The 15,967-nt window shown below is 47.5% G+C and overlaps 1 protein-coding gene across 2 annotated transcripts in view; it reads right to left on the bottom strand.

Annotated features, from left to right (window-relative positions):
- The window catches only part of LOC124789826 (bestrophin-2-like), a 472,401-nt gene that overhangs the window by 223,669 nt on the left and 232,765 nt on the right, over window positions 1–15,967 (bottom strand). The window lies entirely within an intron of this gene.

Raw genomic sequence — 15,967 nt, 5'->3', positions numbered from 1 at the left:
CCGCACGGCCAACTCGGCGGACTACCATCTCCCATTACGTACTGAGTTGCTCGTTCGATATCCCCGTAGACTACTTCTACTGGGTCGTCATCTGTTTGTGCCGTCGGCATGTACAACATGTGATAAACCTTTTGCATTTCCTTTATGTTTTAGTCTTCTTTAAAGACAAAGAGAGAAGATGAAGCGGTAGGCCATCATAGAGCCTATGCCTACCGTCATGTATTTTTGATTTTCAGTTGTTAAAAAAAAAAGAGATTTTCCTGTGCCAGTAGGAGGAAGGAAGGATTCGCGCTCAGCTAGTGAACGAGTGAGAAGCACGCCATTTTAAGCGAGTAATTGTAGACCGCCATTTTGGGGTCGCTATGAATAAGTGAGGAGTATGTATTTAATATGTGCACCATTTAGAAAGTAAAGTATTGTTTGATTAACAAGAAGGTCGTGTGAGTTGTTATTTCAAATAGTACGATAATTACAAGAACTGAAGCCCACCTGTGTACTTTGGAAAATTACGAAGATCCGATAAGCTTAATGGGAACACGGTCAAGACTTTAAAGGTGAACACGGCGACCAAACGTAGCATTCTAAAGAAGGCTAAGCACAAATCTACAGCTGAGAAAGAAATTACTTCGCCCTGCAAAATAATATGAACTAATACGAACTTACCGTATTTCCAGGCATAGCTCAGCGTATTGTGCTTGTCATTCATGCCGAAAAATTAATCTCATTAATTCAATATATTTTAAAAAGCCACGCATTTCAACATTTTATTATCATCTATTCCATTATTTTAATACATTATAACCACAATCATTATTGCTGGCGGCAGTGTTTGCTGTCTATTCTAATGAGAATAATCCTCACTGGATTGCTCAGAGTACCTCGTTCTCTGAGTTACCTTCCTACTCATTACGAATCCCACTCCCGTTGTACCATTTTCTGCTGCTGTTGATAATATCCTGCATGTATCTGACGAGAAATTCTTACCTTCTTTCCATTTCGCTTCATCATTCTTCTCTTGTGTGCCAGTCTTCTGACAGGATTCAAGGAGAGGCTCCGCGTCGTGTCCCGTTCTGAGTACCTTCCTTCATCTGCTTGTTCGTCCATTTCTAATTTCGTCAATCATTTCAATTCTCTTCTTCCCTTTTCCTTTCATTCCTTCCACTTTTTCGTCTATGATTCTTTGTTGCAGACAATTCCTGCGCAGTGTATGACCCATTCAAGTTTTTTTTCCTGTTTCTGACTACTCCCAAAAATCATTTTTCTTCCTCTATTTTCCTCATTAATTTTTCATTTTTAATTATGTCAGTCCACTTCATCTTACGCATTCTTCTCCACAGACTCACTCCAAAAGTTTCTAAATATTTTCGTTGACAACTATATCTAGAGTGAACCTCTCAATTTCCCTTATCAGATATCCTAGGTTGACACCCACCCGGCCAGGTAGCCGCCTCCGGGATGGGGAGGTATGCCGGCCCCGAACTGAATCCGCTCTGCGGATTAATGACGAGGGGTCGGAGTGCCTGCCAGCCTGGATGTGGTTTTTAGGCAGTTTCCCACATCCAATTTGCCGCCTCAGGTACACACTACGCAAACATTTAGAACACAACACTTTCTCACATTTGCACACTGCATTTGCTGTATACTCAGACGCATTAGGTACACTGCTTCTGTCCTGGGGAATGAATAGGAGACTGTCGACGTTCGGTGTTTGGTCTATGCACTTACTCAGTATCTGCAGCTACCTAGCACATTCACATTTCTGCCATTTCCCGCTCCTACTCGTAGAATGTTACCCTTTCGTTATTCTAGTAATTTCTCACGATGACCTCCCCCTTGGCAGGTCCATTTTCAAATTCAGCCCTATGTCCCGTGTGTTTAATACAGTGGTTTCCGTTGCCTTCTGCATCCTCATAACGTTGATCAATATCGACCGGGGCAGCCCAGACTTTCTTCAACAAATTTATCGATGTGAGGGGGGTTTTATACTAGTCATTTACCACGTTCATGGAAGTTGTAAGTTGAGCCCGTCGGGGATAGGGGTAGAATCTTATCTCTTATTCTTTCCTTCGTGGCAATAAACTGATTGTTTCCCAACCAATCAGCAGAATTAAGGACAAAATATTCCATTTGTTGAATTTTGCTGATGGTCCTCTTTTCAGACGTCACATGGCGCTACCGTCAATCTTAGACATTTGATTCTTCTCGGTCCGCCTGCTTAGCTGAATGGTATCGTGCTTGCATCCCATGCAGCCGGCCCGGGTTCCATTCCCGGCCGGGTTGGAGATTTTCTCCGCTTGTGCACTGGGTCTTGTATTATCATCATTTCATCCTCATCAACAGAACGCGAGTCGCCCAATGTGGCGTCGACTGAAATGAGACTCTCACTCGGCGGCCGAACTTCCCTGCACGGGGCCTCCCAGCCAGCAATGCTACACGATCATTCCTTTTTTTTTGGTCCCTGTGAACGTTTCTTTTCCTTCTTAAAATAATAATAATAATAACAACAAAGTGTTAAATGTAATGGCGCATTTTTGGGTGCAACAATACTGACACGGTTAATAAAAAACTATGAACTCTTCATAACCATGTGCTAAATTTTGTTATATGTTTCAAAACCAAATTGGGGCAGTTTTTGGTTAATAAAATGCAGATGTGTCTGCCGCTTGACTTGGAGAAATCACAACCAATTAATTTGTCACGAAGACGTGAACCTGCACATGCCCGGCACTCGAAAAGGCGTTAGAGCTGCGAACGCACTCGCAGCTCCGCGCGAAACGGTTCGTTTGTGGTGTATAAGAAATTCTCATCACCTGCTGTGCTTGGCACGAAAGCTTGTGGAGATTGTGTCACTACCTGCTAAGAAATAGAACTCGGTGGGTTTCAGTGAAAGCCAAAAGACGTCACGACAGCTTCCGGGTGGGCTGTGGTGGCACCGAATGAGGCCATTTGCTTGGGGCTGGGCGAGTGATTCGTGGGCTGCCAGACAGCCGCAGCCAAAAGGTAGTCACGTGGCCTGCCCCCACCCGGGTTCCATCCAAACCACATTGGGCTCCTCTGTAGCACTCTGCGAAAGGTGTATCTCCTGAAAAATAATTCATCATATTTACGAGAAAATGTTGTGGTAATATTGAAGCTACACTGCACTGCCACTAATGAGGTGATACTCAGGATAGTTTATATGGATTTACCTATTGTTTCAGTATTGTGTAAGTCTGCCTGTCGCCGCAACATAAGTTTCAAGTCTTCCACGAGGATGTAACCACTCAGATATTAAACGTATCTGCTGAACCTTTCTTTCCTGCCTTCATCGACAGAGTATAAAGTTCTGTGGGTGTTTCGAGACATTCTTCTACAACTCAAAGAGTACTGCAGCTCATGCCGTAGATGTACACATATTCAGAACAGTGTTCAGTTTTGATTCCGGTGTGCCTTTCGACTCTCACATCTCCCAAACACACACACACACACACACACACACACACACACACACCACCACCACCACTATTTCATCACGCATCTTCATTCCAGATTACTCATACGGTAAGGGGGGAGAAAAAAGTACAAATGTGTGTGAAATCATATGGGATTCAACTGCTAAGGTCATCAGTCCCTAAGCTTACCCACTACTTAACCTAAATTATCCTAAGAAAAAACACACACACAAACACCCATGCCCAAGGGAGGACTCGAACCTCCGCCGGGACCAGCCGCACAGTCCATGACTGCAGCGCCTTCGACCGCTCGGCTAATCCCGCGCGGCGGTAAGAGCAGATTAAATCATTGCACACATGTACATACATACTCTGCAAGCCACAATCTGGTGCATGGAGGGGGGTTTCTTGTAACACTACAAGTCATTTCCCTCCAAGTTCCATCTGCAAAGCCGGCCGGGGTGGCCGAGCGGTTCTAGTCGCTACTGTCTGGAACTGCGCGACCGTTACTGTCGCAGGTTCGAATCCTGCCTCGGGCATGGATGTGTGTGATGTCCTTAGGTTAGTTAGGTTTAAGTAGTTCTAAGTTCTAGGGGACTGATGACCTCAGATGTTAAGTCCCATAGTGCTCAGAGCCATTTGAACTATTTTTTGAACCATCTGCAAATGGATCGAAGGCAAAACAAAACGGCTGTATATTCGCCCCATTAAGAGTCCTTATTTCTCTGTCTTGTCATGTGTCTGTGGTCTTCGTGAAATGCACATTGGGTGCAGGTGAATCTTACTGCAGTCCGCCACAAACGCCGGCTCTCTGAACTTTCTCAATAGCTTTTCAGGAAAATAACGTCTTCCCTCCAGGGACTTCCATTCGAGTTCACTAAGCTTTCAACTTCTAGTGCCTGTAAGTATTTTTCGTGGACGACCGAGCTTCAGAAGAAGAGCTCTGCTAAAATTCGTTAACACATTAGCCATTATTGGACAAAATAATCATCAATATAAGTACCAATAATAAAAGCCTCAAATTGTGGCTGGATGATCAGTTAAGTATAGACTGGAGAAGAACCAACCACTCTAATGACAGTTACAAAATACGCCCAAATACTTTAGTAAACAAGTAAACTTGATAAATATCAGGATTTTCAATCCTTGCTACACTAACTTAACAGTTGCCCAAAACAGAGCGCAAGACAACAAGTAATTAGAGTACCACTATCCTGCCAGCAACGAAATACAAGCAATTATTGTATCCAATCACATTAATGCGACCACGTGTTAAATGTCTGAGTAACCACGTTTAGCAGCGTGGACCGTCGCGAGACGTGCGGGGAAGAGAGCAAATGAAGTTCTGAGAGGTACTGGGAGGGATGTGGAACCATACCGACTTCACTGCCGTGGCCAGCTGCGATCTATTGCTTGGTTGAGGATCCAGGGCGCAAAGAGGCCGATCGAGATGGTCCCGCAGATTCTCAATTAGGTTTAAATCCGAGGAGTTTGGTGGCCAGGGGAGCACGGTAGGCCCAGTCTGCAACACTTCGAAACAGGCACGTACTCTGCAAACTATTTGACACGTTGAATTTTCCTGCTGTTAGAGGCCATCATGCCGAGGAAAAATGACATGATCCCCAAGGATGGATGCATACTTGTGTTACTCGACTGTTCCTTCTAGAATGACAATATCAGCCAGGGAATGCCATAGAAACATTCCCCATACTGTAACACTCCCTTCGCCGGCCTGGACCGACCCGATGATTGTTCTGATGGAGCATAAAACGTGATCCACACGAAAACCTCTGTCGCCACTTAGTGGGTGTCCAGTTGCAGTATTGGCGTGCAAATTTCAACCTTACGTCACCGGTGAACATCAATCAGCTTCGGTGCAGCAACCCAGTGCCTGCTACACAGCCCCATGCATAACGAGAGTCGCTGAGGACACACTGTTAGTTGAACTGTCCAGTCAGTTGCTCGACAGTTTCACGTCTATTCGCCCGTACAAATTTCCGTAGCTGTCGTTCACCCCTCTTATCTATGACCGTGGTGCAGCAGAGTTGCTTCCGGGTCTGTTTTGGATGGCTCCATTTTGCTATGCACGATATATTTCAACCACGGCGGCACGCCAACAGTTTACAGACCATTTCGGGAGTACTTCCACACTTGGCTCGAAAGCCAATGATCATACCCCTTTAGAACGTCAGATAAACCGCTCTGTATCCACACTGTTTTCAGCGCCCCTCCGACACGCTTTGTATACACACCACTGCTAATGCTACCGCCTGCCGTCTTTAAGTGGTTATTCCACGCTGATGTCTAATATATTCGATTGTCACAATGTGACTGGACCGCGTAAAACGTGGCATACTGTCAAGGGTACGCCAGAAGCACCGCCTACTAGTGGGTCCGCTCGCTGAGGTGGTGGTGGTTAGTGTTTAACATCCCGTCGACAACGAGGTCATTAGAGACGGAGTGCAAGCTCGGGTTAGCGAAGGATTGGGAAGGAAATCGGCCGTGCCCTTTCAAAGGAACCATCCCGGCATTTGCCTGAAACGATTTAGGGAAATCACGGAAAACCTAAATCAGGATGGCCGGAGACGGGATTGAACCGTCGTCCTCCCGAATGCGAGTCCAGTGTGCTAACCACTGCGCCACCTCGCTCGGTCCGCTCGCTGAAGGAGAGGACTTGTCGAATACTGTTTGATAACTTTACCATTTGCAATCAGAAGAAACCGGTCAGGTTTTCTTCGGATTATCTGAATGATTCCGTTCTCAAGGTGACATTCTTCCCTTGAGGTTCTCAGCTTAGTTCCCTGCCTGTCATGACTCTTCAGTCGCGCTTCCTCTTCCTTTCTAGCCATCTACGTAGTTTCAGAATGCCTATCGGGAGGGGAGTCTCCGTCCGCTGGTGAAAGCTGGAGGGCGCCAGTGCAGACTGGGCACGTGGAACTGGCGCCCACGTGCGCACAGCGCGACGCAGAAACGGACGCCCACGCTGCGCGACACGTGTGGGGCGATTCGCTGCTTCCTGCGTCATTGGCGGCCTTCGCAAGCAGCACTCCAATACGTTATGCGGCTAGCTCTTTAGTGTGTGCCAACACAACAATAGCACACACACCACAGCTCTCACTTTCTTACCGTCGCGTCTGAAATTCCTGTACCATGTAGTACATTGGATCCTATCTTACACTTCGCTAACACAGCCATTTCACACTTAGGAAACAGTTTTAGATTGTACGGTGCAGCTTTTTGTGGATCCCTCATGGGTGGAAAAGACAAAGGGCCCAGATTTTCATGCACTATCAAATTGTAAAAAGCGCATGCGTCTATGCAGTACCATGTCAAAACTCATGAAATAGGAGGCTCCAAAACAATCAAAACAAGTCAGTTCTTTAAGAGAGGATCTCTGTAAAGTTGGACATACAGACACATGAAGTTTCTGTTTAAGGTCTTTGCTGCAGCATGCGCAGCTCTGATGCAGGTATCTGAGCACCGACATGTAGGAAAGGAAGTAGTGTGGCATTCGTATCTTTCCAACGTACATGTAGTAAACGCAGAAATGTGAACCATGGCGTTGTTATTACCAAATGCATCCAAACAGGACCAACATCGTTATTCTTTTCTTGGTTACCGAAGGACGAACATTGGTAGACATCCATCCAACAATGAAGAATGTGTATGGAGCAAAAGCACTACTGTGGAATGGTGTGCCAAGTTCCATGCTACTTCATGATAACGAACGTCCCCATATCACAAATGTCATAATGCAGGAGTTACGCCAACTCAAGTGGGAGACAGTCGAGCACCCACCCAATAGTCTTGATCTCTCCCTGTGCAATCAGGCCCATAGTCCCTTAAAAAAAAGGGACTTGAATGGTCGACGACTCCTCCCGGCCAAGGATGTATGCAGGCAATTACAGACTTCTCCCACAGTAGGACATCGTAGTAGTGGGACGAAGTTCTTTCTACGCTACTTTTGATATCTAACTGATATGCTAATTTATTAATTAAACTGATGACATAACCACTTAACCTATTGTTATTGTAATTGATGTGTGACTCCCTGGGAATAATACGTTGTTCTGCGAAACCCCCAACTCTTCCCTTCATCCTCCTCCCCCCTCCCTTTGTAGATGTCCAGACCTCCCCTGCCCATCCACTGCTGAAAAGAAATTCAATTTCTCTTGGTAAATTCAAATTTTCGCGGTAAATTCAAATGCTAATTACATTGCATTGCAGAGGACGCGACGACGACGACGATGATATTTATTTAAAAAAATCAATTTGTGTATCGCTGGTGTGGAAGAATGTAGGGGTCTTCATTTGATCATCTTTGGCATACTGATGCAGTCTAACTAAGATGTCACAATCCAAGATGGCCAACCCAGAATATTGGCGCAATCCAACTCTCCTCCTCCTATTTGCGGGAAATTCAAAAACTGGCGGAAAAATCAATTTTCCCCTCCAGCGGCGAAGCATGGGAGTTCGGGAGTGGTAGTTGCCAATGATCGAGTGCCAGAGAGCAGCTCTAGCCAGACGTTTCAACAACAGCTGGATGGACGGAGGGTATTTTTCGCTATTACTCCAGCACTTGAGTTGCTTCAGTCAGTGGCTGTATGTGGGAAGGATGGGTAATAATGACAGGACAACAAATATGAAGTGCAGTGGAGTAGCCTCCAGTTGACCTACAAGTGCATAACTGATGGGAGGGGCATAAGGATGGGTAATAATATTACGATAGTGACACACTGTCCCAGTGCTGCCAGAAATCCCTGCCCTTACAGACACGTGCTGTAGCAACAGCACTGGGGAATGAAACACACTTACACCGACTTCCGAGTCACAAGTCGCATCCTAGCCAACAGAAATATGTGAAAGATACTGTACGATTTTTTTTAGGAGTGTAATGCACGTTATCTTACTTGAACACAGCATCTCAGGACGAAAAAACTGGCCATTCACCTGCAGCCTAGTCCAGCACCATCTACCGAGTGTATTGTGCACCTGAAGAGCCGATTAGCCGGGATCTTCCTTTGCATCTGCCCAGCTGGCACAAGCTAAGCCACAGCTTCCGGCCGGACGACCCTCAAGACCGCACCCGCCGCGCACCAGCGTCTTTAGCTCCTACTACACTGCGAGGCAACGCCTTGGGAGTTCTAATTGCAATTCCAACCGCGACAGACTCTTCAGTTAAAAAAAATCCACTTTACCCAATCCAAGACGTGATGGTTGTTGTCCATACACTTCAAATTTCTCGCGCGAAATGTAGATTCCTCCGTTTTACGCGCGTTATTTTCGAAGACCGAAGAAATTTGAGCATACACGCATTTTCACATCGCTAAAGTATCTTTCTTAGCTTAGAAAACGTGTACAACAGTACGGCATAGGCTATGTTTTGTCTAAGTATTCTCTCATCCGGAGATATATACACTCCTGGAAATTGAAATAAGAACACCGTGAATTCATTGTCCCAGGAAGGGGAAACTTTATTGACACATTCCTGGGGTCAGATACATCACATGATCACACTGACAGAACCACAGGCACATAGACACAGGCAACAGAGCATGCACAATGTCGGCACTAGTACAGTGTATATCCACCTTTCGCAGCAATGCAGGCTGCTATTCTCCCATGGAGACGATCGTAGAGATGCTGGATGTAGTCCTGTGGAACGGCTTGCCATGCCATTTCCACCTGGCGCCTCAGTTGGACCAGCGTTCGTGCTGGACGTGCAGACCGCGTGAGACGACGCTTCATCCAGTCCCAAACATGCTCAATGGGGGACAGATCCGGAGATCTTGCTGGCCAGGGTAGTTGACTTACACCTTCTAGAGCACGTTGGGTGGCACGGGATACATGCAGACGTGCATTGTCCTGTTGGAACAGCAAGTTTCCTTGCCGGTCTAGGAATGGTAGAACGATGGGTTCGATGACGGTTTGGATGTACCGTGCACTATTCAGTGTCCCCTCGACGATCACCAGTGGTGTACGGCCAGTGTAGGAGATCGCTCCCCACACCATGATGCCGGGTGTTGGCCCTGTGTGCCTCGGTCGTATGCAGTCCTGACTGTGGCGCTCACCTGCACGGCGCCAAACACGCATACGACCATCATTGGCACCAAGGCAGAAGCGACTCTCATCGCTGAAGACGACACGTCTCCATTCGTCCCTCCATTCACGCCTGTCGCGACACCACTGGAGGCGGGCTGCACGATGTTGGGGCGTGAGCGGAAGACGGCCTAACGGTGTGCGGGACCGTAGCCCAGCTTCATGGAGACGGTTGCGAATGGTCCTCGCCGATACCCCAGGAGCAAGTGTGTCCCTAATTTGCTGGGAAGTGGCGGTGCGGTCCCCTACGGCACTGCGTAGGATCCTACGGTCTTGGCGTGCATCCGTGCGTCGCTGCGGTCCGGTCCCAGGTCGACGGGCACGTGCCCCTTCCGCCGACTACTGGCGACAACATCGATGTACTGTGGAGACCTCACGCCCCACGTGTTGAGCAATTCGGCTGTACGTCCACCCGGCCTCCAGCATGCCCACTAACGCCCTCGCTCAAAGTCCGTCAACTGCACATACGGTTCACGACCACGCTGTCGCGGCATGCTACCAGTGTTAAAGACTGCGATGGAGCTCCGTAAGCCACGGCAAACTGGCTGACACTGACGGCGGCGGTGCACAAATGCTGCGCAGCTAGCGCCATTCGACGGCCAACACCGCGGTTCCTGGTGTGTCCGCTGTGCCGTGCGTGTGATCATTGCTTGTACAGCCCTCTCGCAGTGTCCGGAGCAAGTATGGTGGGTCTGACACACCGGTGTCAATGTGTTCTTTTTTCCATTTCCAGGAGTGTACATATACAGGGCTATTGAAGCGATTTTATAAATTCACTGTAGCTCCATTCATTGACATATGGTCACGACACACTACAGATACGTAGAAAAACTCAAAAGTTTTGTTCGGCTGAAGCCGCACTTCAGGTTTCTGCCGCCAGAGCGCTCGAGAGCGCAGTGAGGCAAAATGGCGACAGGAGCCGAGAAAGCGTATGTCGTGCTTGAAATGCACTCACATCAGTCAGTCATAACAGTGCAACGACACTTCAGGACGAAGTTCAACAAAGATCCACCAACTGCTAACTCCATTCGGCGATGGTATGCGCAGTTTAAAGCTTCTGGATGCCTCTGTAAGGGGAAATCAACGGGTCGGCCTGCAGTGAGCGAAGAAACGGTTGAACGCGTGCGGGCAAGTTTCACGCGTAGCCGCGGAAGTCGACGAATAAAGCAAGCAGGGAGCTAAACGTACCACAGCCGACGGTTTGGAAAATCTTACGGAAAAGGCTAAAGCAGAAGCCTTACCGTTTACAATTGCTAAAAGCCCTGACACCCGCTGACAAAGTCAAACGATTTGAATTTTCGGTGCGGTTGCAACAGCTCATGGAAGAGGATGCGTTCAGTGCGAAACTTGTTTTCAGTGATGAAGCAACATTTTTTCTTAATGGTGAAGTGAACAGACACAATGTGCGAATCTGGGCGGTAGCGAATCCTCACGCATTCGTGCTGCAAATTCGCAATTCACCAAAAGTTAACGTGTTTTGTGCAATCTCACGGTTTAAAGTTTACGGCCCCTTTTTCTTCTGCGAAAAAAACATTACAGGACACGTGTATCTGGACATGCTGGAAAATTGGCTCATGCCACAACTGGAGACCGACAGCGCCGACTTCCTCTTTCAACAGGATGGTGCTCCACCGCACTTCCATCATGATGTTCGGCATTTCTTAAACAGGAGAATGGAAAACCGATGGATCGGCCGTGGTGGAGATCATGATCAGCAATTCATGTCATGGCCTCCACGCTCTCCCGACTTAACCCCATGCGATTTCTTTCTGTGGGGTTATGTGAAAGATTCAGTGTTTAAACCTCCTCTACCAAGAAACGATGCTTTCGAACTCGTTGATGGGGACATGCTGCGCCGAGTGTGGGAGGAACTTTATTATCGGCTTGATGTCTGCCGAATCACTAAAGGGACACATATCGAACATTTGTGAATGCCTAAAAAAACTTTTTGAGTTTTTGTATGTGTGTGCAAAGCACTGTGAAAATATCTCAAATAATAAAGTTATTGTAGAGCTGTGAAATCGCTTCAATCATTTGTAATAACCCTGTATATATATATTTATTCAAATCAACTTAATAGCTTTTACACCCTGCATCACTGGACTGTAACATTAAATACTTTTTGGCTCATGACGTAGTACTAAGACCATGCTCTGCCTCTTTCACAGGATGCCTCTTCACTTTCGGACTCAGTGTCTCTTAAGGCAGTCAAATAGTAGCACAGCGGAGTTGTAAATATCAGGTTTACACTAAGTATCCCTTTATAAATTCCGTAGTACAGGTAATTTTATTACGATGGCCTTCTCTCCCTGTGGAGGTGGGAGATTGAAATTTCGTTAAAAGATCTCGCCGCAATTAAAAAATGCCTTATTACCACTCCAACTCACGAATCATATCTGTGGCACTCACTCCATCGCTTCCACTTGCCCGGCATCACGTCACGTCACTGATATCAAATTCATTGACTAATTTATTCAAAATGGTTCAAATGGCTCTAAGCACTATGGGACTTAACATCTGAGGTCATCAGTCCCCTAGACTGAGAACTATTTAAACTTAACTAACCTATGGACATTACACACATCCATGCCCGAGGCAGGATTCGAACCTATTACCATAGCAGCAGCGCTGTTCCGGACTGAAGCGCCTAGAACCGCTCGGCCACAGCGGCCGACTAATTGATTCAATTGATCATGAGAGTCTCTTTGCATGACAATTTTTTTGCTGCAGCTCGATTACACTCGCCAGGTAACCATTACAGACGCTTCTGTGACATCTCTGGGGGGGGGGGTTTCCTACAGGCTAGGTAGAAACCACCTCAGATACCTAATTAGGCTGGTAAACGTTGTGAGACTTCTGAAGATATCCAATATTGATTACACTCTGTGTGTCGGTTGCCTTGTCATACCAGTGGAAAAGAGTCACAATTCTGGTAAATTGCTCCCGATCTAATCCTGCTGGGACCTGTCAGTCTGGAGTAGGATGTTTCAGCCTCTTCTCCGCCCCATCTCTGCCATCGCCAATGTGTCGCATACGAACAGCTGCCCCACTGACACCAGGTCGCGAACCTCCGTCCACGCATCAAGGGTATAACATTCCGGGCCGACAAGCCACTTCTCACATGCCGGACAGCTGTTAAAGATTTCAAATGGCTCTGAGCACTATGCGACTCAACTTCTGAGGTCATCAGTCGCCTAGAACTTAGAACTAATTAAACCTAACTAACCTAAGGACATCACACACACCCATGCCCGAGGCAGGATTCGAACCTGCGACGTAGCGGTCACGCGGTTCCAGACTGAAGCGCCTTTAACCGCACGGCCACACCGGCCGGCTGTTAAAGATTTCAGACTCGCAAAATTTGTCCTACCCTTCTCAGGCGCTTAAATGTTGCTGGGGTAAATACCATGATGTTGAACAATATGCTTTCCCTCCTCCCTCCTGCAAACCAAGACGTCCTGAGATGTGTTTTCGAAATACCCCTAAAGGCTCATCCGGTGAACAGTAACAAAGTAACCGTTTCCTGACCACTCCATCCCAAATGTGTGTGACCCTGCAGACCTGAGTTTCCTTCAAAATACAGCCATGTAGAGGCGTTCCTGTTAGCTCCCGCCAAATTAGTGGGCAGATGGTTCGAGAACTCAAGTGGGAATCCCTGGAAGTAAGGAGATTTTTTTTTTCAAGGGATGCTACTGAGTAAATTTAGAACAGAAGGCTTCTACTGCCGCCAACGTACGTTTCGCGTGAAGCTAAGATATGAGAAATTAGCACTCATATGGAGGCATATAGACAGTCCTTTCCTCCCTCACTATTTGCGAGCGGAATAGGAAAGGAAATGCCTATTAATTTTACGGGATGCCCTCCACCACGCACCGTACGGAGGCTTGTGAGGTATGCACTTGGATGTAGATGTAAATTAAGTCTACCTATTAAGATGTCAGTCCATCCATTTACAGGCACACAAAACTCACTCCTAATTTTCTCATTGCAGTCACTTCGCGAGACGTATGCGAGAGGTTGTAATATGTTTGCCCACAGCACTTACAAGGAACAGTGTAGAGCTCACCTCTTTAACTACACCTTTCGTTACAGTATCGCTAACACTAGAGACAAATAGTTTCAGGAAGGACTTCCTATTACTTCGCAATCAAAGTTTGCGTATCTTTCTTTTTCAGGAAAGCTTTCCCTGCTGTCGTCAGTCTGCATTATACAGAGGGATCCAAAAAATGTATCCACTGTTTAAAAGTCCATAACTGGCAAACTAATTGACGGAGTTGGTTGGTTGGTTGGTTTAAGGTTAAGGGACCAAACAGCAAGGTCATCAGTCCCTTGTTTCAAATATGCGCCATTCAGCTAATGGGACAACTAAGTAAAGTCAGAACAATAAAACGGAAAAAGGGAAAAAACGTAAAAAGGCAGTCATGTCATTGGTAATAAACAAAATGAGGGAAGTCGGCAAGAGAACGAACCCAACGCTATGCTGAAGCAGCCTAGGCAAGACCACCTGTGACTTAGAAGGTACAACTGCTATAATGCAGAAAGTATGTATGGGAATAGAAAGACTAGCAAAGCCTGAAAAAGAAGGATAAAAACAGAGTAAAAGGGGAAGAAAATAGGAATTCGGTCAGAGAGGTGAATCAGGAATCTCTGAACACTGCTTACAGTGGGAGACACCCAAACACTCACCGCCCCGCCCCTGCACCAGAGAGAGATTAAAAACCTTAAAACTGAGAATAAAAACCACTCTCCCGGAGGAAACCTAGAACCAGAGAGACCATCCGGGAATCGTCAGCCAACATCAAAGGTAAAGTGTGGGGGAGTCTGTACTTAGCACGCAGAGCCAAAAGAAGGGGGCATTCAACCAAAATGTGGGCCACTGACTGGAAGGCTCCACAACCACAGAGCGGGGGTGGCTCATCACGCAAAAGGAAACCATGGGTCAGCCTGGTATGGCCAATGCGGAGACGACAGTGTGGTCGAGTCCTTGCGAGAGAGGCGAAAGGAAGAACGCCATGGGCCTGGATTCACCTTAATTGCACGAAGTTTATTAGACAGTGGAGTAGCCTCCCAAGAATTGGCCCATGACTGTGCAAAGTGGGATTTGATGTGAAGCCGTAAATCCGCTGCAGGAGGGGTTACAGAAAATGGGGGGTAAGTAACCGCTCCCCCAGCCAAACGATCAGCGAGCTCATTACCCGGGATACCCACATGGCCCGGGACCCATAGGAAGTCAATGGAACAAGCAGCACGGTGAAGATCAGCGAGATGGTCATGGATGGCAGAGACCAAGGGATGGCGCGAAAAACACCGGTCAATAGCGAGAAGACCACTCATCGAGTCCGTACATAACAAAACGCGGTTGTGTTGGGATTGTTTAATAAAGGTAAGGGCCCGGGAAATTGCCATCAATTCCGCAGTAAACACCCCACATGAGGGTGGCAGCAGATGATTTTCCGTTCCAACAAACGACGTGAAGGCATACCCAACACGATCAGCAGATTTAGAGCCATCAGTGTAAAAAACTACAGCATCCCTAAACTCCCATAAAATTTGGCGGAAAAAGGTACGGAACACCACCGGGGGGACGGAATCTTTCGGACCGCGGCGGAGATCCATCCGAATTCGAGGTCGAGGAACTAACGAAGGAGGGGTGGAGGGGAGGGAGCGAGGAAGACAGGACAAAGAAGGAAGCTGAAAATCACGGTAAAGAGACGCAAGGCGCAGCCCAACCGGTAAACCCGCCCGAGGGCGGGAGTCGGGCGGGCGACGTCCATGGTCTGGGAATAGGATAGAATAGGAAGGATGAGTGGGAGAAGAACGGATAGTAAGGGCATAAGACACCAGAAGCTGGGACCGCCGAACAGAAAGGGGGGGGGGGGGGGATCCCAGCTTCAACCAGGAGACTATCAACAGGGCTAGTAGGGAAGGCACCGGTGGCCAAACGGATACCACGATGGTGGACTGGATCCAGCACATGCAGTGTGGAAGGAGCAGCTGAACCATAAACTTGACAACCATAGTCCAAACGTGACAGAACTAGAGCACGATAAAGACGGAGGAGGAGGGAACGGTCCGCACCCCAAGAGGAGTGGGCAAGGAAGCGAAGGACATTGAGTTTACGGAAACATCCTACCTTCAGGAGTCTGATATGGGGCAGCCAAGTGAGCTTGTTGTCGAAAAGAAGACCCAGGAAACGAAACTGTGGAACCACAGGCAATCTTTGTTCAGCGAGATAGAGCTCTGGATCAGGATGGATCGTAGTACGGCGACAGAAGTGGACCACCCGCGATTTTAAAGGAGAGAATTGAAACCCGTGTGAGAGGGTCCATGCAGAGGCACGCCGTATAGCCACCTGGAGCTGCCGTTCTGCAGATGGCATCGAGGAGGAACTAACCCAAATGCAGAAATCATCCACATATAGGGCAGGGGCGACCAAG

The sequence above is a fragment of the Schistocerca piceifrons genome, chromosome 3 (assembly GCF_021461385.2).
Source record: "Schistocerca piceifrons isolate TAMUIC-IGC-003096 chromosome 3, iqSchPice1.1, whole genome shotgun sequence".
Lineage (NCBI taxonomy): Eukaryota > Metazoa > Arthropoda > Insecta > Orthoptera > Acrididae > Schistocerca > Schistocerca piceifrons.
Note: the sequence above shows the minus strand (reverse complement) of the source record. Positions and strands in the feature narration are given on the sequence as shown.